Source organism: Meriones unguiculatus, chromosome 19 (assembly GCF_030254825.1).
Source record: "Meriones unguiculatus strain TT.TT164.6M chromosome 19, Bangor_MerUng_6.1, whole genome shotgun sequence".
Taxonomy (NCBI): domain Eukaryota; kingdom Metazoa; phylum Chordata; class Mammalia; order Rodentia; family Muridae; genus Meriones; species Meriones unguiculatus.
The window spans coordinates 62,695,411-62,718,662 of NC_083366.1; the positions used below are offsets into that span (position 1 = coordinate 62,695,411).

At 41.1% G+C, this 23,252-nt stretch overlaps 1 long non-coding RNA gene across 1 annotated transcript in view; it reads left to right on the forward strand.

Annotated features, from left to right (window-relative positions):
- The first annotated feature begins 1,311 nt into the window (after positions 1 to 1,311).
- The window catches only part of LOC132649153 (uncharacterized), a 37,857-nt gene continuing 15,916 nt past the window's right edge, over positions 1,312 to 23,252 (forward strand). Inside the window, exon 1 of the long non-coding RNA XR_009587579.1 lies at positions 1,312 to 1,495. This is a non-coding gene — a long non-coding RNA (uncharacterized LOC132649153). The remainder of the gene's footprint in view (positions 1,496 to 23,252) is intronic.

Consider the following 23,252-nt stretch of genomic DNA (forward strand, 5'->3'; position numbering starts at 1 on the left):
GCAACCAAGCACTCAATTGTGTGAGGCTCCGGGGGCATTCTTACTCAGCTCACTACACCTCTGAAGTGGGAGCTCTTTCCTGACAGCCCATGCTATATTCAGACTGTTGGGACCCTCCCAAAGTTCATGTTTGAACGCAAACTTCAGGGTTAAATCAGTAAGGGCTGAGACCTCTGGGGAAGGAATTAAGCAGGAGGATGGAATTAGAGTCCTCTTAGAAGAGACTTAGGGGCTCCCTACCCAGCCTTTTGTGAAGAAAACAGGGTGAAATCTTTACAGCAGGAGCCTCATGGACATCAAGGGTTTAAAGCACGTGCTTTATAGTTTTATAAATTACTCAGACTAAGATTAAAGACTAAAGACTAAGTTAAAGCAGCCCAAAACAGACTATGACATCACTTCCTCAAATAAATAGGATACATTTAAAGTCAGAGTCTAGAGACAGGAGATGTTTGGGTAAGTAGAAAACAGGGTAGAGGACAGGAGCATACCACAGAGGGTTTCTGGAAGACTCTACCCAGTATTAAAGCAGATGCTGAGACTCATAACCAATTTTTGGTAGAGTGCAGGGAATCTTATGAAAGAAGGGGGAGACAGGGAGACAGAAAGACCTGGAGGGGACTGGAGTACCACAAGGAGAGCAACAGAACCAAAAAATCTGGGCCCAGGGATATTTTCTGAGACTGATATTCCAATCAAGGACCATTATGGAGATAACCTAGAACCCCTGCACAGATGTAGCCCATAGCAGCTCAGTCTCCAAGTGGGTACCTTTGTAAGGGGACAGGGGCTGTTTCTGACATAAACTCAGTGGCTGGCTCTTTGATTACCTCCCCCCAGGGGTGGGCAGCTTTACCAGGCCACAGAGGAAGACAGTGCAGCCAGTCCTGATGAAACCTGATAGGCTAAGGTCAGATGGAAGGGGAGGAGGACCTCCCCTATCAGTGGAGTGGGGAAGAGGCATGGGAGGAGAGGGAGGGAGGAATAGCTGGGATACAAAGTGAATAAATTGTAATAAATAAAAAAAAATCACAGAAAAAGAAAATGAAGAATGGCAGGCATGGGTAGGAAATGGATAGAAAATCCAAATTTACTAAATCACTATCTTGGTCAGAGACTAACTTGGCTTTCAAAAGAGCTTTTCACGTGTTCAACATTGACTTTGAGTACATGTGCATGTATGTATGTTTTTTTCAAATGTTTCTAAGTATTTATAAACGGGATCAACCCATTAGCCTTGGTGAGGTTGCTTCATCAGAGATGTTTTCCAATCAGTTCTTGGTTTCCTCTGCCCTGTTCTGAACAGAGCATTTCCCACAAAATCAAGATGAGAAAGCACTGAAGAGTGGTTCTGCTAAGAAAGCCTTTGGTGGAGCCCTTCCTTAGCTGCCAGCCCCTGTCCATCCTTGTGTTTGCTGTACTGTGAGCATTGTTTCCAGCATCTTTCTCGGGACGCATAACAGGCCTGCTGGAAGAGTTGGTGGCACCAAGGAAGGTAATCACACACCCCTCATGTTCTGTTGTTTTCACTGGGACTTCAATTAGGGACTGAATGTACTTGCAATGACTAGCTCAGTTAAACCTACTTTCAGTAATCTGGTGGCATTTTCCAAGACAGCCCACAAATTCCCCTCACTCTGCTCCTTCCCACATCAGACACAAAAAGCTGAAGAAAGAAGAGCATAAAGAAAGTTTCATGTGAAGATTTCTGATGACACAACCTGGTGATTTTTTAGTCAATCAGAATATTCCCCCCCACGCCCTTTCTTGGAAAGAAATATAAAGTAGTGGGTAATTATTTAGTTGAGTTTTAAATGTTTCTTCTGCATGAGTTACATAAAATATGAAGATGCTTTTATTATTATCAAAGTAATAAGAGGAAGACAGGAGGCTCCAGGTAGACAGGGGACTTGAGTGGTGGAGAGGTGAGGGGGAGTTTTTCAATTGCAGTGTTAAAGGAAGGGGAAAATGAAGAGACGAGAAGGGGAATAAATGGCCTTTAAAACAAAACAAAGCATGGTGCAGCAAGGAAGGTAAATTTTAGCAAAGAAAATCAATTCTAAAGTTGTCATTGTGGGTTCAGAATTTGATGAGCTTATAACAAAGCTGATTCATTCTTCCAATGAAGTATTGAATATCCAATGCTGCAAAATGGTTTTTGATTGAAACAAATGGTTTTCAAGTAACAGAAGAAAACAACAACAACTAAAATAAATAAATAAAACCTCATATGCCATTAGGTATTTGTGCTGGCTAATTTTATGTTAACCTGACACAAAATCATCTGAGAAAAGGGACCCTCCATGAAGAAAACATCTCCATAGATCAGGCTGTAGGGGATTTTCATAGTTAGTGATTGATAAGGGAGTACACAGTCCACTGTGGGTGGATTCATACCTGGGCTGCTGGTCTGGGTTCTATGAGAAAGCAGGCTGAAAAAGCTATGGGGAGCGAAACAGTAAGCAGCACCCCTCCATGGCTTCTGCATCAGCTCCTGCCTCCAGGTTCCTGCCCCGTTTAATTTCCTGCCTTGACTTTCTTCAATTCTGAACAGTGCTGTGGAAGTGTGAGCAAAATAAACCCTTTCCTCCTCAACTTGCTGTGGTCACGGCGTTTCATGACAGCAATAACAACCCTAACTAGACAGCACCCATACATACCTGTGATTTCTTTGACTATTGAAAACTGAATTCAGCTCTTTCTTTCTAGGCGAACCCTTCATGCACTGGAAATGGATGCTAGGATTCAGGCTTTTGCCTGTAGGAAAATTAAAGTAACTTTTTTTTTGTTAAGATAAATGAGCTATCCCTAATAAAAGAAGGAGGCATTTGTCATTTGATGATGACAAATAGTCTCCTGGCTTTTTTTTTTTTTGAACACTAATATCAATGCATAGAATTATGAAACGCTAGCACTGGAATACACCAGCCCAGCTGGCTTCTAGGCTGGCTGACTTTTGTGTCTGCACACCTGTGTAGTTAAGATCTTCAGCCCTTGTTTGATTTATAAGGTGTTGACTATGGGGTGGGAGGGGGCGGACTATAAGATGCGTCTGCCTGCTAAAGCTGTGTCTCGGCTAGTGTTTAATTGAGTTGGTGAGAAATGTTATTTGTTTTACTTTCTAATATTTCTGAAATTAAAGTATATCTTCTAAGTAATACATTCAATTTACTGCAATAGACAGTTTTTTTCCTGCAGATACAGAAAATAATAATGTATTAGAATGTGTTTTTTTATTTAAATATACTATGATGCTAAGGAGTCCAAAATCACCAAATTCACATAATGACATCGCCTATCAGGGTATCTTTCCAAAGGTAACTTAATTCATAGTACTAAATATCTTTTAGAGGCAAATGGACTTTCGATTCTAGAAAAACAAATTAAAAATCAACCAGCAATAACTGAGTTTCCTAACTCATCCCTTGTAGTGAGAACTTGGTAATTTTGGTTTCTTTAAAAAAACACAGAAATGCTATGAGAATATGTTTTTGTTTTAATCCCAGGTGTGGGAATAAGAGGCTACTTCACACTGGTGATTATGATTTGCCTCATGCTCCGGCAGGGGCATGGTTTTGCAAGATGAAGATAGCTTCTTTGAGTGCATGACTTTTGGAATTCTGGGAACTTTTCAGAGGACATATAAATGCTGTGTCCCCAAGAGGCAGGGTTGCTGCTTTTGGGTGGTTGGTGGTTGCTTGCTGTTTGTCAAGTAGTTATGCTCGAAGAAAGGAGAAGAAGAAATTAGATATCTTAATGGTAAAGATAAAATTTGCCCCAGGGAACTCAAAGCCCTTTATCAGGAGGAAGTAATCTATTAATAACTTCACCCCCTTTTCTCTTCTATCTGTGTTAGGAGATTAAAAGGGAGAAGAAGAGTGGAAGAGAGGAAAAGGAACCCACAAAGTAGCAAATACCAGCTACAAGTGCCACCCGAAATGGGGCTAGGCAGAATGGCAAATCTGGTTTCAAATGTTGTGGAAGAAATAGCAGAGAAGAATGGATCTATATTCTTCAAGACACCAGCAGAGAATTTACTGTGGCAGCTTCTGCTGGGATGTCCCCCACTTTGCTCCTAGAGGGGATTTTCTTTTTTCTTTTTCCTCTTCCTATAGTCTCTCTCAAAAAAGTTTGGGAAAATAGATGAGCAGTTGGAAAAATTGCATGGTGGAAATGGAGGGACTTGAAAAACAAACAAACAAAAATGCCCTAAATGGGAAAACAAAAGGGTTCACTCTGGTTTTTTTTTTTTTTTTCTGAAACAGTTGTAGAGTTGGCTGTGAAACTAAAACAAAACAAAACAAAACAAAACCAAAATGTGTGGACATGGAAGCACTTGGGAAGTGAGAAGCACCAGAAAAGAGAGAGAAAGAAAAAAAAAAGGCTCAGACCCAATGAATGAGCAAGAGAGTGGGAGTTTTCCCCAGGAGGAAAGGGTAGAAAATGGGCTGGAAGGCAGATTGCAGCCCTGCCTGGTACAAGGAACTTTTGGTTTCCAGTTCCTGCAGTCCTGGGGTGGGATGAGGAGCCAGTGTGTGGCTGGTAGGAGGAAGAGACTGTACAAAACAGCAAAGTCAGAGAAATGATGGAACGGCTCGTTTTGAGAGATAAGGGTCAGTTTCACACCAAATGTGTAGCTGCTGCCAGAGATAGAGGAGGGGCAGCCAGTGGTTATGAGATAATCACTATCAGCTTTTCCAGTAGTCATACGGCATATGGGTAGTAATGAGATAGAACAAAGTTATTGGCAAGGTAGGATGGCATCCTATAAAAATAATAGATGTAAGGTATTTTAAAAAGTCCATGATTTTTTATGGGATACAGTTACCTTCTGTGAAACAAATTCTAAATAACTGAGATAGTAAAAATAGAATTATTCTCCAAGATTGAAAGGGATTGATGACCACTGTACTGGTCATCAATTGTAACTGGTCTCAGTTACAATGGTTAATGAAGTGGAGGGAAGAAGCCACGAATATTGAATCACAAAATAGAGTGAGGGGAATGAATATAGTAAAAGATTAGGTGTTGGATGAAGGGTAGTACCCCGACATACAAGAACAGTTCAATTAGATGATGCTATTAAAGAATAATGTCACTTAGCTTTAAGAGCTTGAGACAGAGTTGAGTTGCTCAGGAAAAAGTTTATTTCATTTACAAAGATTATAGAAGGCTATGGAGAAGTCTTCACAGAGATTAGTCTCAGCTGTGAACAGAGCCATGTCAGACCCTGATACAAGACAGGTGTTGATAGAAACCTTGGTATATAAAAATGAAAATACCGAATGTAAAATTGTTATTGGACAATTAAAGGAGTAGGAAGCGCCTATGAACAGATAAAGAAAACTACTGATATTGGTTCTAACCTGTACTATGCTAATGTCATAGATCAATCTGTAGCTAAAGGTCTCAGATATCAGAATTCCCTGAGCTTCAATTGAGGGAAATTAGGTAATTTACAAAGTAATTGTGATTAAGCTGATGAAGTTCTTTGCTCTCAAAATGCCCAGTGAGTTAATGACTTTGCATTGGAATAGTGAAAAAGTCAATTCTATCAGCAATGGGATTTCTAAACATAATTTATAAAGAAGGCTTAGGCTTCTAGGGGTATACGGGCAATGTGGCAAAGGCTGTCATTAGACCAATAAGTGTAGGTCCAAGAGAGATATCGAAGGCAAGTTTTTACCACTGAAAAATGGTTTGGGGAACCTGTCTTTAGATCCTGCAGCAAAAGTATGTGCTGTTGGCCTTCTGTCAGCCAGGAAATAACAAGCAGACAGAAAAATCTCAATGAAGTGTTGCAGATTTAATGCATGCTACTGCAGAGAGTGCAGCTCTAAAGCTGGACATAGATAAACATCTTATGCTATCCCCCAAAATTCAATGCAATAAAATAATTACTGGAGTTTATGGTCCTTTGCCCATAGGGGAAGTAGGGAGATCTGGGGAAGGAACAGATCGACTTTCCAAGGATTCATTGTGCATTTAAGAATGACAGATGAAGATTTCAAAGGAGAAACTAAAGGCCTACGTAGAGAGAGAGGGGGGAATTTAACACAGGTGATAGGGTTGCTCAGCTGCTACTATTTCCCTACATCAAAGGCAAAGCTGCTCCAGCAGAAAGAACAGGATGGTTTGGAAGTACTAAAAAATGTGTGTTCTGTCAAACAGATTTTAATGATCAGAATCCAAAATTAAAATTGCAATTAAATAGTATTGAAATAGATTGGTGTACATAGAAGCTGACATAACTATCATTTCACAAAAATCTTGGAATTTAGAATGGTCAGGAAAGTTATAGGCCTGACATATCCATAAATTTATGGGGAGAGGATTTTTTTTTAACAACAGTGGGGTACTCAGACTAATATTCCTGCAATCCCAGAGATAGCCCATGATGAAATTAGGGGTTAAATGGTAGATGTTCCTGGGGAATGTATTGATATAAGTCATCAAAACCAGCCCTAGGCCATGCCAGTTGTCCAAACATAGGACATAACAGGAACTGGTTGAGTTTCCAAACTTATAAGGGTGAGCACTGCTGAGATACTAAAGCTCTACCCTTAAAATTGTTGATTGACAAGGCTGTGTGAGTCGCCCTTAACTAAGAAAAAAATTACAGGCACTTGAGCAGCTGCTACAAGAGCATCTGGGGGCTCAACATATAGAGGAGTCTACCAATCAATGAAATTCCCCTGTGTTTCTTAAAAAAAGAAAGAATCAAAGAAAAAGAAAATGAAAGTAAATCAGAAAAATGGAGGATGTTAGAAGAGTTAAGAATGGTGAATAGAGTAATTACAGCCTGGAATTCCTTAACCTTCTTTATTACATAAGTCAGGCCTATGATAGTGATTGATTTAAAAGATTGCTTTTTTTTTTTTTTTTTTTTTTAAATCCCCTTGCAGCATCATGAGCAGGATAGGGAAAGGTTTGCTTTCACAGTACCTACTTACAATAATGGTAGGTCTGTAAACAGATATCAGTGGAAAGTTCTTCCACATGGCATGTTAAATAGTCCAACTTTATGTCAATATTTTGTACAACTTCTAGAAATAATTTGTAGTCATTTACCTCAATCCACTATTTTTCATTACATGGATGATATTTTGTTAGCTGATTCTGAAGCAGATACTTTAGAGAAAATGTTTAAGGAATCAGAGAGCATTTTGCCATGCTGATTTTATATATTGCTTCTGAAAAAATACAGAGAAGAGATAATATTAACTATTTGGGTTATAAAATAAGTCTACAGAAAATTCAACTACAAAAGCTACAGATCAGGAAAGATCAGTTACAAACTCTTAATGATTTTCAAAACTTATTGGGAGATATTAATTGGCTATAGCCTACCATTGGATTAATTACTCAAGAGTTAAGTGACTTCTTTCAAAAGTTAGAAAGAGATTCAGACTTACATAGTCCAAGATGGTTAACAGCTGAAGCAGAGAGAGTTGGTAGAAGAGAAACTACAAGATACATATGTGGATCACATAGATCCCAAACTTGATTGTATTTTTATTATTTTGCCTTCCACTCTTTCTCTTACTGGGATCATTACACAAAGTTGTGCATTAAATTATGGAAGATAGAATTATGGAATGGATCTTCTTAGCACACAAAGTAAAAAATTAAAAATTACACAGAAAAAGTTTCTAATTTAATCATAAAAGGTAGAATAAGACCATGACAATTGTCAGGAAAGGAACCTGCAGAAATTGTAGTACCTTATACTAAGGCTGAAGCTATTATGTGTAATGAATGAAGATTGGCAAAGAGCTTGTAGGAACTATTTGGGAGAAATTAACAACAAATATCCTTACAACAAGAGTCTTCGATTTACAAAAAGAACTAATTGGATTCTCTCAGGATTGGATTGTAAGAGGAACACTAATTCCTGAAGCACTTATATCATATACAAATGCAAATAAGTTGAAAATGGCAGGCTATCAGTCAGACAAAATGAGTAAAGTAATTTAAAGTCCATATGCTTCATTTAAAAATCAGAAGTATATGCTATCTCATGGTTCTATTAGATATTCCATAATCTCTTAATATAATTACTGACTCAGTATGCAGAAGGAGTTGTTTTGCATATAGAAACTACTAAATTTATTCTAGATAATTCAGAATTAACTTTGTTATTTATGCAACTGTGATAGGTAATCCAAAATAAAAACTATCCATTATATATTACTCATATTCAGGCTCATACAGGCTTGCCAGATTCACTGGTACAAGAAAATAAAGAAATTGACCAACTCATCCTGAGTCAGCTGTCCCAGAAGCAGAAAGACACACACGGTATATACTCACTCATATAGACATATAATATAGGATAAACCTACTAAAATCTGTACATCTAACAAAGCTAATCAAGAGGGAGGTTTCTGACTAAAATGCTCAATCCCCATCCCAAAAGGCAAAGAGGATGGACATCAGAAGAAGAAGAAAACAGGAAACAAGTTAGGAACCTGCCACAGAGGGTCTCTGAAAGGCTCTGCCCTGCAAACTATCAAAGCAGATGCTGAGAGTTATGGCCAACTGTTGGGCAGAGTGCATGGAAGAAGTGCATCTTATGAAAGAAGTGGGAAATAGTAAGATCTGGAGAGGACAGGAGCCCCACAAGGAGAGCAACAGAACCAGAACATTTGAACACAGGGGTCTTTCCAGAGACTCATACTCCAACCAAGTACCAGGCATGGAGATAACCTAGAACCCCTGCACAGATGTAGCCCATGGCAATTCAGTGTCTAACTGGGTTACATAGTAATGGGAAGAGGGACTGCCTCTGACATAAACTAATTGGCCTGCTCTTTGATCACCTCTCCCTGAGTGGGGAGCAGCCTTACCAGGCCACAGAAGATGACAATGCAGCCACTCCTGATGAGATCTGATAGACTAAGATCAGAAGGAAGGAGAGGACTCTATCAGTGGACTTGGGGAGGGGCATGTGTGAAGAAAGGGAAGGGAGGATGGGATTGAGAGGGGAGGAGGAAGGGGTTTATGGGGGATACAAAGTGAATAATGTGTAACCTAATAAAAGTTAAAAAAAAAAAGAAATCAAAACTAACTTGATAGGTAAGATCATGTCGTAACTTTCCTTTTATAAATCTCTGCTGCCATTTTAAAATTAGAACACAAGCATATTTCATGTCCTGTAAATAATACAACTAATTAAATAGTTTTAAAAAACATGGAAATGTTATAGGAATATGTTTAATTTTAATCCCGAGTACGGGAAGAAGAGGCTGCTGCACAGTCCATGACTATGATTTGCCTCATGCTTTAGCAGGAACGTGGTTTTGCCAGCTGTAGATAGTTTCTGGGAGTGTGTGATGTTTGGGATTCTGGAGACTTTTCAGAGGATTTACAAACACTAGGGCCCTGAGAGGCAGGGTTGCTGTGGTCAGCTTCTTGGTGATTGCTGTTTGTCTTTTGCTGTTGCTCAAAGAAACAAGAAAAAGAAATTAGACATCCTGACGGCAAAGATCAAACTTTCCCCCAAGGAACTCAATGCTCCTAATCAATAAGTAGTCTACTGAGAACTTTGCCCCTTTCTCCTTTACCTTTTTTCTCTTATCTAGTGTTAGAGGGTTAATGACAGTGGAGAAGGGTAGAAGAGAGAAAAAGGAACCCACAAAGTAGCAAATGCCAGCTACAATCTGTTTCATCTATAATTATTTAGCTTTAGTTAAATGGTTATGCTTTATAGAATGTTCATTAGGTAGATTTTTTTTGTTCCACTAAGTCAAATTCAAAATGGAGTAATATTCAGAATAATTAGATAACAATATATTTTAATACAGACACCAAAGATTTTTTTTTTTTTTTTTTTTTTTTTTTTTTTTTTTTTTTGGTTCTCCCACAGTTCTTTAAGTTTGCAGTATTCCACAACCAATCTTCTTACTTCTCAATTCATGTCTACTGTTCTTTTCCTTTCCCAGTCTGGTTAATGAAACTCCAAATAATAAAATTTCTTTAGTAAGCTTTTCCAAGTCTAGTCTGCTGTCAAGTTACTTTGTCTTGACTTCCTCAATCTGTTATTTTAAAAATTTGATTATAGTTATTATTTTGTGTATGTCTTTGTGTTTACATCAGAGAACTTTTGGTAGCTAATTCTCTACATGCACCTGTTGACCAAGACTACAAGTCTTTCTTCTGGTGTCTCCTTCAAGGCTGTGTATTTCAGGCTAGCTATGAATTTCCAGGTGACTCTCACATTTCCACATTCTATAGTCTTCCATTCCCACCTTCTCTCTTACCTTTTTAGGATGATGAGTGCTCCCAACCATATCCATCTTTTTACATGGATTCCAGGGATCAAACCTAAGTTGTTAGATTTGTCTGAAAAGGCATTTTACCTGAGGAGTCATCTCACCTACTCCTCCATCCATTTTCTTCAGCTACATTGATATCAGGAAAAACAAACTTTAAAACAAGAAAATGTCATCATAGACAAAAACATTTTATAGTAGTGGATGGTTAGTAGTGGAATCTAGTAAGAGAACTCCAAAATGTATAAAGAAAAAAACTGAGAAAAGGAAAAGAAAAAAAGTAGGCAGTGCTATTCTGGAAGAGGCTGACGATGAAGACCTGCTAATGGATTTCTGTTATCCTTTTCTATCTCTTCCTCAAATGTTTGTGCTAGGATCTGAACCCAGGACTTTGTGCATGCTTGTCAAGTTCTCTCCCACTGAGCTAAATCAATAACCCTAATATTTCCTCTAATATCCAGCCCTAATAATTTTTTTTTTCATTTCTCATGGCTTATGTGAGTCTATTTCATGTTTCCAACCACAGACACAGGTGTGGTGATTAGGATGTAAAGTGTCCCCAACGGCTCAATATTTTGGAAAGTTGTGGACTCTTTAACAGGTGGAGCCTCACTGGGGAGTGGGTTACTGGGGGCAGGACCTGCGGCCTTATTTTCTGTCTCCTCTCTGTTTTCTAACTGGCCATTGTGATTGACCACCTCACTCTTCTGCTCCCGTGCCTTCTGATCATGACTGTACCTTTCTTTACTATGAGCCCAAATAAACCTTTTCTTCACTAAGTTGCTTCTATCAGGAATTTTGTCACAGTAGTAGGAAAAGTAACTAATCAATCGTCATTTAACAAGTGCGTAATCCAGCATTGAAGGCTAGTGTGAGGTTTGGCCTTAAGATAGATACCAGTGAGTAGTTAGGAAACCAAATGGCAATTTATTACGAGTCTGCCTTGTGTGTGTGTATGTTTGTGTATGTGTTTATGCAATGCTACAGTGCATTTTGCTTACAATTGAGAAAGTGTATCACACCAAATTAAGCCAAATAGAGACAAGGGGATTTCAAAAGAGAAAGTCAGGTCTTAGTAACAGCATTTTGAATCCTAGATCGTCCGTGAATCTAAATTGTCTCACAGTTCTTGTGCTGACTCTTTTCTTTATCTTGACTTAAGCATACTTAAGTCAAGATTCTGTCGCCAGCAACTGAAAGAGTCTTGAATGAAATAACAATTAGTAGGAAAAGTGTGTCAGCAATTTGAGCATTTGAAAACCTGTATGGCCAACTATTGATTGATTAACCACAGGCAGAGAAAATGAATGGTTTTCCAATTTCTGGCATGGCTGGTCATAGCCCCCTCCCTCTTTTATTCCTTTCAGAGTTTCTGGGTTGAATCCATAGTTTCCCAGTAATTTACAATTTTGAGAAACTTAGAACCGTGTAACACAGGAAGTCACATTTCTAGGCAAATTGAAATAAAAATTCCAGTCTCATCTAGTTTGATCTGAATGTCTTTTTCTCATTCATAGCTCTGAGCCTGTGCTAGAGAAGAGAGCAATAATTTCAGCTTTGAGAACGCCTCCCTATGCCCTCAAGCTTTTGTTTAGTTGTTGCTTCTACAGTTGACTCTCGGCTATCAGTAAGTGGGCTGTGGATTTTCCGTTATGATTAGCTTCTGAATGGTGTGCTCTGGTACTCTGCCTACCCCCTCCTTCCCCTTCTTTCTGTTCTCCCTCTTCTCCCTTCCCCTTCCCTTTTCTTTCCCTCCCTTTTTCTTCTTTTCCCTCTTGCCTTCTTCGTACCCATCCCTTGTGTTTTGTCAGCCAGCATCCTCAATGTTCACTGAAAAAATTTCCTGGTGAGGTCACTATCACAGGTAGTAAATGATACACTCTCTATATGGCCTAGAGTGACACCCTTTCAGCCCCAGTCTACAGGGTGCTGTCTGTTAGAATCCCTATGCTCACAGCCCCTTTTACAACATGTTTTCAGAAATCTCAAGCTGACTTGAATTAAAGGAAACTCCTGACTCACTTTTAAACCAGGCAATTGGGAGTTCTAACCCAGCCACACTTTGTCTTCCTTGTCCTGGGATAGAAGGCGGCTGTAGCCAGGTTCTCTGATTTTTCCAGTTTGGCAGCAGAAACTAGTATCTATTTTTAAGAACGCTGTCAAACTTCAGGGTATGCCCATAAATCCCTCCTAAATGTCAAGTGCTCCCCAGGCCTCTCTTGTTAAATACCAATGTACTAAGGCTAAAAACTTCTGGAGCTTGGAAGTATCTGTTCAGAGAGTCTTTGCCTCTTAATATATTCAAAATATCTGCAAAGGCTCTGAAGAGTCCTTTACTCACATAGGTGGGGAGAGCCTTCTCTCCCTTTCTTCATGGCAGGTCTCCACCCACTGGTTCTTGTTTAGATAGACGTTTTTCTCTTTCCATGGTAGAGATTCCTCAGCAAGGATTCTTGTCTTTGCGTGGAGGTTGGAGAGATACCTGTATAAAGAAAACAAAACAAACAACCCCCTCCCCCCTAGAAAAACCCCAAAAACCAAAACAAAATATTCCAGTTCAACACCCTGGCAGTTGCTTTTGAAACACAGGGACACTTATTGACAAGGTTGATGCTCAATACACTCCTGGCCACTGCTGAGAACCATGAGAACCACGTGAGGTTCAGACTCTGTGGAAGAAGTCATCTGCAACAGTGTTAGTGAGCCAGGATTTGGTCCTCTAGTTTCTGGATCATTAGGAAGCAGAGGGGGCTGCAGAGAACAGGATGATGGGACGATGAGGCTCAGGGAAAGTAGTGTGACTCACTGTGAGTTAGTGGAGGAGTAAAGCAAGCGGTAAAGCACTCACCTCGTCTATACAAAGCCCTGGACCAAGCCCCACATGAGCAAAAGGCAATAATCTTAACACCAGCTCAGTAGCAATCAGGCTAATGATAGCCTTGCTGACTGCCTGGTATCCCTTGGTTTGAAGCTTGTGGGAAAATCCCCATATAACAAGAAAATCTCAGTTCTACATTGTCCTGTTACGTTGGAGCTATAGGGATGCTCATGTCTGACAGATGGTGGACAAACTTAACTGAACTAAGGTTGGAGGCTTGAGGAGAGTACCAGTAAGAAACAGCAGGCACTGGGTGTGGTGGAGCACGCCTGTAAACCCAGCACTCGGGGAGGCAGAGACAGGTGGATCTCTGTGAGTTCGAGGCCAGCCTAGTCTACAAAGAGAGTCCAGGACAGCCAAGGCTATGTAGAGATACCCTGTCTAGAAAAACAAACAAACAAAAAAACCAAACAAACAGAAAAGAAAAGAGCATATATGACAAGAGGGAAATTCAGAAAAATGCGAGAACCAGAAATGAGCTCTATGAAAAGTAGGGCATTTGTAACAGAGAAGACAAGGAGACTGGAGGGGAGAGAAACATCTGTGTGTTCAGTGATGACTTTCATAAAATTCTGTTGGATTCCAATGTAGCTTTGTGAGCACTTTCCTGGAATGTGCTATGTCCTGGCTTTGATTGCCAGCACTGAAAAAGCAAGCAAGCAAGGGAGAGAGAGACAGAGACAGATAGAGAGACAGAGACAGACAGGAACAGAGAGAGACAGAGGAGGGGAAAGGAGAAAAAAGAGAGGGGAGGAAGAGAAAGGAGAAGAGAGAGGAGGGATGAGGGGGAAGGGAGGAGAGGAGTTGAAAGAGTAAACAGGAGAGAAGAGATACCTCAACAGGATGGTGAAGATGGCTGAAAGCAAGAGAAAAGAAAGCTAAAGGGGAGGGACATGATGGCAGGAAAGCAGTCCAGGCAAACAATTCCAGGATGGAGTGTTAAGTGTGGGGAAAAATTGGATGTAGTTATAGTGGCATATGGAACAAGTAAGTTTGCTTGGAGGTTTTCTGTTTTGTAACAACTTAAGCATATTTGAAAGCAGAGTAGGAGTTGGCTAAGAATAAATGGCTGAGATGGTGAAAACATGAAGCCTAGTCCTTCTCCAGCTGGGACCACTGTGTCACAACTCACACAACTTGGGGATTGGCCTGAAAAAGAAGAAGTTTTTTTTTTCTTTTCTTTTCAAGACTGAATGATGGTGTCTGAGTATTCATCAGGGCATGAAAGAGGCTTAATTAAGCAAACGTAGTGGCTGACACTAGGAAGCCTCTCCTTGCATTCAATGGAAGGGAAAAAGACAGAGAGACAAAGAAGCCATAATTGAGAATAGCAAAGGGAAACAAACACACAGGAAAGAAGGTCTAGAATATTCCGTGGAGGGTGGGAAAGGATTTTCAGGAGGGAATGCTGGGTTCTAGCAGAGGCTCCAGACCGGTTGGGACATTAGGCTGTTGGTAGGTCTGGGGGTTGTGACCTCCCCCTGACTTAGGAAAGGAAGGTAGAAGAAATGGGCAGGTTTGCTTCTGAGAAGGAAGATGACAGTGGTTAGTCACAGCAGCAGGAGGAGGGGAAAACAGAACAGAGCAGAGTGGCTTTGAGCTCAGGCTGAGGGGAAGGCTAGAAGGGACAGCAGCAATCCTGAAGTTCTGAGTAAACAGCAGCGCTTTCTACCTGGGAGGTAGATGGTTTAACTTTGAAATGAGAGGAAGGGCTGAGGATGCTAGTTATTCTTTGAAACGGAAACTGGCCTAGTGGCTGTTCAGGCCCTGGAGGGGCTGTCTGAGTTATGATTGAGGTGGGGAGTCACTTAGGGGCAAAGCTGCGTTGGATTGGCTTTTGATCTGGCCTACACTCAACAGGGCTTTTCACTGAAAAGATAGAGAGGAAAGGCCCTGCTGTCAGATGAGAATGAAGCCCCGTGGACCTATGCAAGTGTGTGTGTGTGTGTGTGTGTGTGTGTGTGGTCTTTGGACAGCAAACATTTTGTTTTCAACAAACAGCTTGCGTCTTATGCTTCCTTAATTAAAAGAGAGAGAGAGAGAGAGAGAGAGAGAGAGAGAGAGAGAGAGAGAGAGAGAGAAATACCATACACAAAACAGCTTGTCATTGCTGGCCTCAAAGGAGGAAGACAGGCCACGGAATGTTTTTCAGTAACCAGTTCCCTGCGCCCGTTATCACATGAGAAAGAAACTCAGAGCAACAAAAAAGTGTTCGAGAATGGTTCTTTCAGACAAAAATTTGGTGGAGATTAAAAGAGGCCAAAAGTTCAGATGAGAAGGAGCCACTGCCAAGCAGGCAGGAATGAAGCCAAGGGGAAGGAAAAAGAGTGACTGGCTTCAAATGGGAGTAACCATGGCGAGCTCGCATTTCAATGCTAGAATCTGGTTGAGAAGTGATATCACACAGAGCCCTGATTGTTTATTCAAAGCAGACCATGAGAGAACAGTTGTCTCCAATGGGTACCCGCACAGCTTGGCCTCAAAATTATAAGCGCAGTTCTGAAAGCATCCAGTGCTTCTCCCTGACCTGTTTGGTATTAAGCAAAATGAAAAGAGAGCGCAGAGTTTACTCTCAGTGTTTCTGACGGGTTTGCTTGTGCTGTACACACAGGCAAGCATGCTGGTGTCAGCTGCTGAGCTGCTGTCCTCCTACTCTGTTTGCAGAGGCCACTGGGAACTGGTTGACTGCGTGTAACATCGCTGTTTCCCAAGGCTCGGAGAACAGTGCCTGTACAAAGGGAAAAGAGCCTCAGAACAGCTCAAGGACTATAGGGGTAACGATGAAGCATTGAGCAGCAAGATGAAGATACGCCTGACAAAATCCAGCAGCAGGCTCTACAGTGGCCAGGAATGCACTCACATACATGATGCTCCTTCCAGCCTGACAGGTCATTGGTTACTGCAGGGCAGAGGCCCCCATCATTCCCGTATAGATGATGTCGCTATCAATAGCAAGGGCTTTTGGAAAGGAAAGTGGTCTGTAGCTAGCTAAGGCCCCAAACTTGATACAAAAGCTCCTGTATTGTAGGCCTGTCTGTTCATTGAGGGTAGTATATTCGTTATTTTCTTCAGATTAGAGTGGGGTAACTAGTCCTAAACCATTAGTAACTAACGAGCTCAAATGTCATAAAATAAAGCACATTGGCCATGCTCTGCCATATAAAAGACTGACTGGCTGTCCCTGCTGTGGCAGTATGGGAGTATGCACAGTACTATAGGAAATCCCGAATAATGATTCATCATGGCCGAGGGGAATACAAGCCAAATAAACAAACAACACTGGTTGCCACTCAAATCTGAGAGATCCAGTGTTACAACAATCAGATTTAAAAATATAAAGATTCTCTGCACCCCCTTTCCAGTTTTGAGCTATCAGGAAGCTTTGATAGTAGGACAATTGTCTGAAAGGAAGGCACATCTCTGTTGAACCTCCTTAGAAATGTCATCGCAGATGTGCACAGATGTGTGTCTTTTTGATGACTCCAAAGTCATTCAAAATGGCAATAATGGTGAGCCCCACAACGGTGTTTATTAGTTTATCCATTCTCTCACTCCCGTAAACGCTCCGACTTTTACTTTGCATAGTTCCGTGGTGGAATAAGTATGTTAGGAATGCAAAAATTAATGCATGATAGAGTTATTGGAATGTCCCATGTCATACAAATGTCAAATAAACACTCATTCCAGAAGCCTATGGAATTTTCTTTAAAATAGACAAATTAGATCACACAAAAGTAGAAGACCATTTTCTTTAAAACAAAACAAAACATACTAGAATAACACCAGAAACCAACAGCAAGTGAAACCATAAAAATTAGAAAAACTCCCAGACTGCACAACGCAATCATGGATCTGGAATGGGGTTTGAATAAAACAGGAGTGAAATTTTAAAATCATAAAATCAAGTAAAATAAGAAAGTTCAATGGACCAGAACTTTCTGATTCAGCTAAGTCAGTTCTAAGGCAAAAGTTTACATCTATAATAATTTACAGTAAAAACTCAGAGTTATTTCAAATAAGCAGCCTAATGATGCACCTCTGAGTATTACACAAACAAGAACAAGGCATCTCAGAAGCAGTAGTCAGTGGGAAGTAGATAAAGATGAAGGAAGAAATTAATGAAAGGGCGATTAGAAGAACAATAAATGCAAGCAATCAACAAAAGTTGAGGTTTTGAAAAGGTAAATAAGATTGTCAAACCTCTAGCAAAACTAAGAAAAGGAGGAGAAGGGAGAAAGGAAGAGGCAAATCAAAATTCATACAATTAGGAATGAAAAATGGAACATTTTTCCAGGTTCCAGTGAAATCCGGAAAATCTCTCAAAAACTATAAATTATAAAAATCTTGAAATTCTAGCGTAAATGCACAAATTCCCAGACACGTACAACCTACCAAAACCAAGTGATGGATACAGAAACACTTAAACAGACCCATAAAAAGAGTGAGACTGAAACAACAATAGAAGCTTTCCCCCACAGAGAAAACCTAGAACTGCATGGATTAATTGCTGAGTTGTATCGAGCATTTAATGGTGAACTAACACCAATATTCTTGAAGCCAGCCTTACCATGATGCCCAAACCATATAGGGCTACCAAAGTGGTTTGGTTGTGAAGTTGTTCAGGTGATGTCTGAGTTGTAGTGGACACGCCAGGCTGTGCAGGATGACAGAAGCAAGCCACGTCTGCCAAGGCTTCAAGAACTCACTGGAGCTGACCAGACAGAGAAGCTACCTGTGTCTCAGGCACTGGGACCATGGAGACAAAAGTCACTAAAATTACTGGGGCTTGGACGTCTCCACTGTTAGTGCTGGATGCTCAGCATGGAGCTGTAGGGTTTAACGTGTTCCATGTGTGGTTTTTGGTATGCTTTGGTCCAATGTTTTCCTTGTTATCTTCCATGTCCTCCTTTTTTGAAGTGCAACTATTTCTTCTGCCATTGGATATTTGAAGTATGAACGTTGTTTGGGAGTTTCCAAGGGCTTACGGCTAAGAGTCTACCTTAAGTATCGGAAGAACCATGGGACTTTGGGTAGAGTTGGGCTGTTATGATAATGGAGACTTAAGAAACTGAACTGAATGAAAGATGGCCATGAGCCCACTCGAAATATAGAATGTTGAATAAAAAATGTCCCTAACAATCTCATGTGTTTGAACTCTTGGTCTGAGAGTGGTGATATTGTTTGGGTTGGTTTTAGAACCTTTGAAGAGGCATAGCTGGAAGAGGTGAATCACTGGGGATGGGCCTTTAAGGATTATACCTCAGTTCAGCTTCTGGCCTAAGGACTTTGCAGTTTGCTTCTCTAAGATGTGTGGAGCCCCCACCACACATTTCTACCACTATGACTTCTGCAAAGACTAACGCCATGATGGAAAATGAATCCTCCCAAGTTACTTGAGCTCAAGATTTTTCCATGTGTAGAATGCAATGGGATCATTCTTTCCAAAGTTTTCACTGGACCAAAGACTAGAAGCAAAGATAAAGGCATTGTTTTCATTTGATTGGCAAAGTGCTCTTCGTCTGATCCATAGGTAGCCCTCTGTAGTGGCCTGCCACTCTTTCTTCCTTAGTGGAAACACAAATCATGGTAACTCAAAGGCTAACACTGGGAGATTGTTTTGAAATTCTGTTTCATAACAGAACTGTAGCAGTTGTGAAGGACAGTGGTAGCTGTAGATTTAAGGTTCACTCTACCTACCATGGTGCCTGTAGCATCTACTCTAAGCCAGATAGCCAGTATTAAGGTGATGATAGGCTATGTAAAATATGAAAGTAGCAGATGCCAGTGAGTTTCTAGGCTCTCAATCCAGGGATGAGGAGGAATGTCTTACTCTAATCCAGGGAAGTAGCTTCCAAGCCACAGTAACGTATCTTGGCTCCCTCACACTTGGGCACACAGGTAAATAAATGTGGAAGGAAGGAAGGAAGGAAGGAAGGAAGGAAGGAAGGAAGGAAGGAAGGAAGGAAGGAAGGAAAGAAAGGAAGAAGGGAAGAAGGAAAGAAGAAAAGAAGGAAGGAAGGAGGACTATAGATACCCCATCTCTCTTTCCAAGCCCTATCTATATGAGACCAGAGGTCTCAGAAGCTGATAGAGGTTCTGGCTGTCTCATAGACATCTAAATCCAGAAGAAATAAGCCCGAGTCTAGCTGAAAATGGAGTTCTTACTTTCTAGTATCAGGTTTCTGATTTATCAAACAGTAGTGGGTCCCATTTAATTTGGCAAGCTTCTCTAACATGACGAAGAAGTACAGATCATTCTAATCATCTCTCTCAGAGCACAGAAGCAAACAGACAAGAATGGCATCATTTCCTCAGAATAAAGCCCTCCTGGACTCTGTTCATCAGAGTTCAGCGTGGTAGGATAATTCTCCATAGATACACGGGATGCAGGAGGGGATTATCTCCCGTCTGTTTGTCCTCTCAGCTTTCACGCAGCCTTGGCTGTCTTTTCAAGCTGGGTCCTTCTCAGTGAAACAGGAAATAGGAGCAGGTTCCCAGGCTCTGCCTGCCTCTTGCCACACAGAGCGCATGTCACCGAGCATCGGCACACAGCCAGGGTGAGAGGAAGAAGGTGAACCTTAAGGCCGTTGCATTGTGGCTAGGGAAGGGCCGAGCAAGCCTGTCTGGTCTTCCACCATAAACGTGCAATCACCGCACATCCAGCTCTTCCTGGAGCAGCCCAGAAACATTGCGGCAACAAAGCCTGTTCCTGGGCCGAGCTTGTTTCACCTGGCCCTCTCTGCAACTTCATACAAAGAATTTTTTTTTAAGGCCTCAACGAAGCTCTTCCTGGATCTTCATGTCAAAAAGAAACAGTTAAACAAAAGCTGGACCAAGAAGGAGAGTGCTTACTTGTGACTACTTGTATGAACTTAAAACACAAAGTTTGTGTCAAACCACCTCGCTGCACAGCCCTGTGTAACAACTATATCCACACCCCTCTTAGAACCTATTCTTCACAGCTTAGCCAGAATTATACATTATAATGCTTTGAATTTAATAAAAAAAAATTTTTTTTTGTATGGTGAAAGCTGCCGTTTGTTTATTTTGTATGCTCCACCAGGCTTTCCATGGACCTTACTCTAGAATGGAGATTGCCTACAGCAGTACTTAAATGTCGGGCTGTGTGCTGATGTTCAGTGGCATGTGCTCCGTGTGGCAAGAGGCAGGCAGGGCCTGGGAAACTGCTCCTGTAGACAAACTCAGGAGCTGCAGCAGGGACCATGGAGGAATGCTGCTTACTGACTTGCTTGCTCAGTGTGCTTATTATACAACCCGGAACCACCGGCCCACAGATGGCACATCCCATAGCAAACTGAATCCTCTCACATTAATCACTAATCAAGAAAAGGTCCGAAGGTGTGCTCACAGGCCAGTCTTGTGGTGATGCTGCATAAAAGAAGAAAAACCAATCCTTGGTGTTCTTCACCCAACGGTGGGTCTGATGTATTCAGAGAAGGTTCAGCCTCTGTGCTCTACTGTAATGTAAAGGAGAAGACTCCAGTGGAAGAGAGGCTAATGTGGAAAGAAGAGCAGTAATCCTGCACAAAGGCCAGCCTCTTTATGTGATGGACAGCACAGCAAACCCAGTAACAACAGGGGAGGAAGAACTTCTGACTTAAACTTTTAGAGGAGTCTCTGAAGAGAGAACATCGTTCTCCTAGTTTGACTGATTCCGAACAGAGAACAAAGCCACAATGAGACAGTGAGACTCCATACCCACTTGTTAGATCTTGTGCTGGGGTCATTTCTTTCAGTGCTGTGCTGCTTTCAGCATATGACCTTAGACCTGGTCACCTCATCTCTCTCTCACACACACATTTTATTCTTAGTTCAGGGCATGAATGGATCACAAAAAAAAAAAAAAAAAAAAAAAAAAAAAAAAAAACCTAGGGAATGTGGTACAATTGAGCCTGTTCATTCAGCCTGGCTTGTAGGGATTAGTTACATTGGAAATCCAAGATAGAGTAAGGTTGAGTACAATGTTTTTTTCTTAGCAGTAAGCTAATTTTGAATAAATTCAATATACACTGTGTAAGCAGGATGAGTATAACTAAATGTTCCAAGAGCTCATTATTACCATGGTTGCATGGTGGCTGAAAGCGATTTGTAAGGACAAGTTCCCAAAAGCATTTCTCAGAATCCACACAATCTTACGGAAGCACTTCCTTCTTCTTGAGTTGCCCAGCTTATATCAAGATGACCAAAAACCTAGCCAGTGCATCTTTATTTTTCTCAAAGTCTTTTCTCAACTTTGGGGAGCCTGACATTCTGTCCACCAAATGCAGCATTCATTTTGTAGTAATAGTCTGTGTCTTCAGTGTTTTTCTTTAGCTTTTTCTTCGACTCTGGCAGCTTCCATTCCCTGTCCTGCAGGCTCTCTGTCTATTCATGAACAGTCTCAGCACCCTAGTCATTTTTAAATTCCTGGTCTGAAAAAAATCCCAACATCTCTGCTCCGTGCTTGTTCTTTCTCTTCAAATCAAAGTTTGATTACTTTTGTCTTCTAGTCTACATGGTAATAGATTTTATACCCAGCTAGGACACACTAGATTAAAGGAATGTCTGGAAGCCAACCTTCAGCAGTGCAAGGATCAGGCCTGTGAATAGGGAAAGCGTGTAGCCGCCCTGCTGTTAAGTCCCAGTTTTTGGTGAAGCTGCGAAGCTCACACATGGTCTACAGTTTCTCTTCTCTCTCCATGGATGAGGAAATGAGGCAAGAGTGAACTATGGTTTGGCATTTCTCTCCTTATACATAGAGAGGTTGCAGTTCTGGGAGATGCAAACTTCCCTTCCTGCTAAAATGGTGACAGCACCTCAGTGGGGAGCTGGAGTTTTGGCTAACCTGCTTCGGAGGCAAGACCCTGTAGAGACCAGAATGCTCTGGTATACCTCAGTACCATGTTCTGTCTGTCTGTCTGTCTCTCTGTGTGTGTCTCTCTGTGTATGTCTCTGTCTGTCTTCATCCGTCCCTCTCCCTCTCTCTCACACACAGGAATTTGTGGTTGGTATTTACCTTGGGACCTTGCTTAACCTAGCAGAGGGAACCCTTGCAGACTTAGGAGGAACCCCAGGATCCAGCCCCTCTGGAGTTTTCCACTCTCACAGTTGCCTGAACTGAGCTTCCGGAAATTTGACAAGTAAATCTCACCTGTTTCTCAGTGTTGTTCTGAACCAGGTCTCTGCTCCATCTGCCATGGTCTCTTCACCCCGTCTTGGGGGCTATGGTTGTCCCTGTGCCCTCATCACTTTTGGAGATCAAGGAAGGGCTTCTGGCATTTCAGTCAGTCCAACTTTGTATTCTTTGTTAGGACAGCATGGTTTCTCCTAAGATCCTGGCGTGAGGATCTGGTGAGGTGAGGATGTTGTATTTAAGAGTGAAGAACACAGGAAAATACATGAAAATTATTCATGGAGAAACTCTGCTGGAGGCTTATGAACCTGTCAAGTCGTTTTAATAATTCAAGTTTTAACAGCTTTATGCACAAGATAAAACTTTGATTTTTTTTTCAATGATGAATATAGTTATACATTGGTATAAACATGAAAATAGAGACTTTGGAAAACTCAATTAAATGACTTACACAAGTCTTGGGCAAATGCTAAATTGTGAACATAGACAGGCTGATGCATGCAGAAAGTACTGAAGTCACATATCATCGCAAACATTGGTCACCAGCCATGACTGGCAGGATGCCCAAGAAGAGAAACTTGGGCAGTGTCTAAGAAAACAACCACAGCCTGTTCCGCTAGATAATTAGATTAACTCTTTTACTTTTATTCAGTAGCAAATATTCTAGGCATATGTCTAACCTTGGGGACACCTACCTCCAAAAATTAATGACTTATCCTTGACAAGATCACATTTCTAGGAGCTAGAAATTATTTCAACGTTCATGTCACTGGAACAAGGACACTTCTCAGGATCTTTTGGCCTTTCAAGACTGGTGGTTACACCCCCGATACAGACATGACCTTTTATAGAATGTGATTATCTTAAAGCATCACTATTTGGAAGCTATTCTTGTGAATTTCAGGTATTTTATTTTTCTTCATGGGAAATTGTAGTTGCATATTTGGATTATTTAGAATGGAGTCAT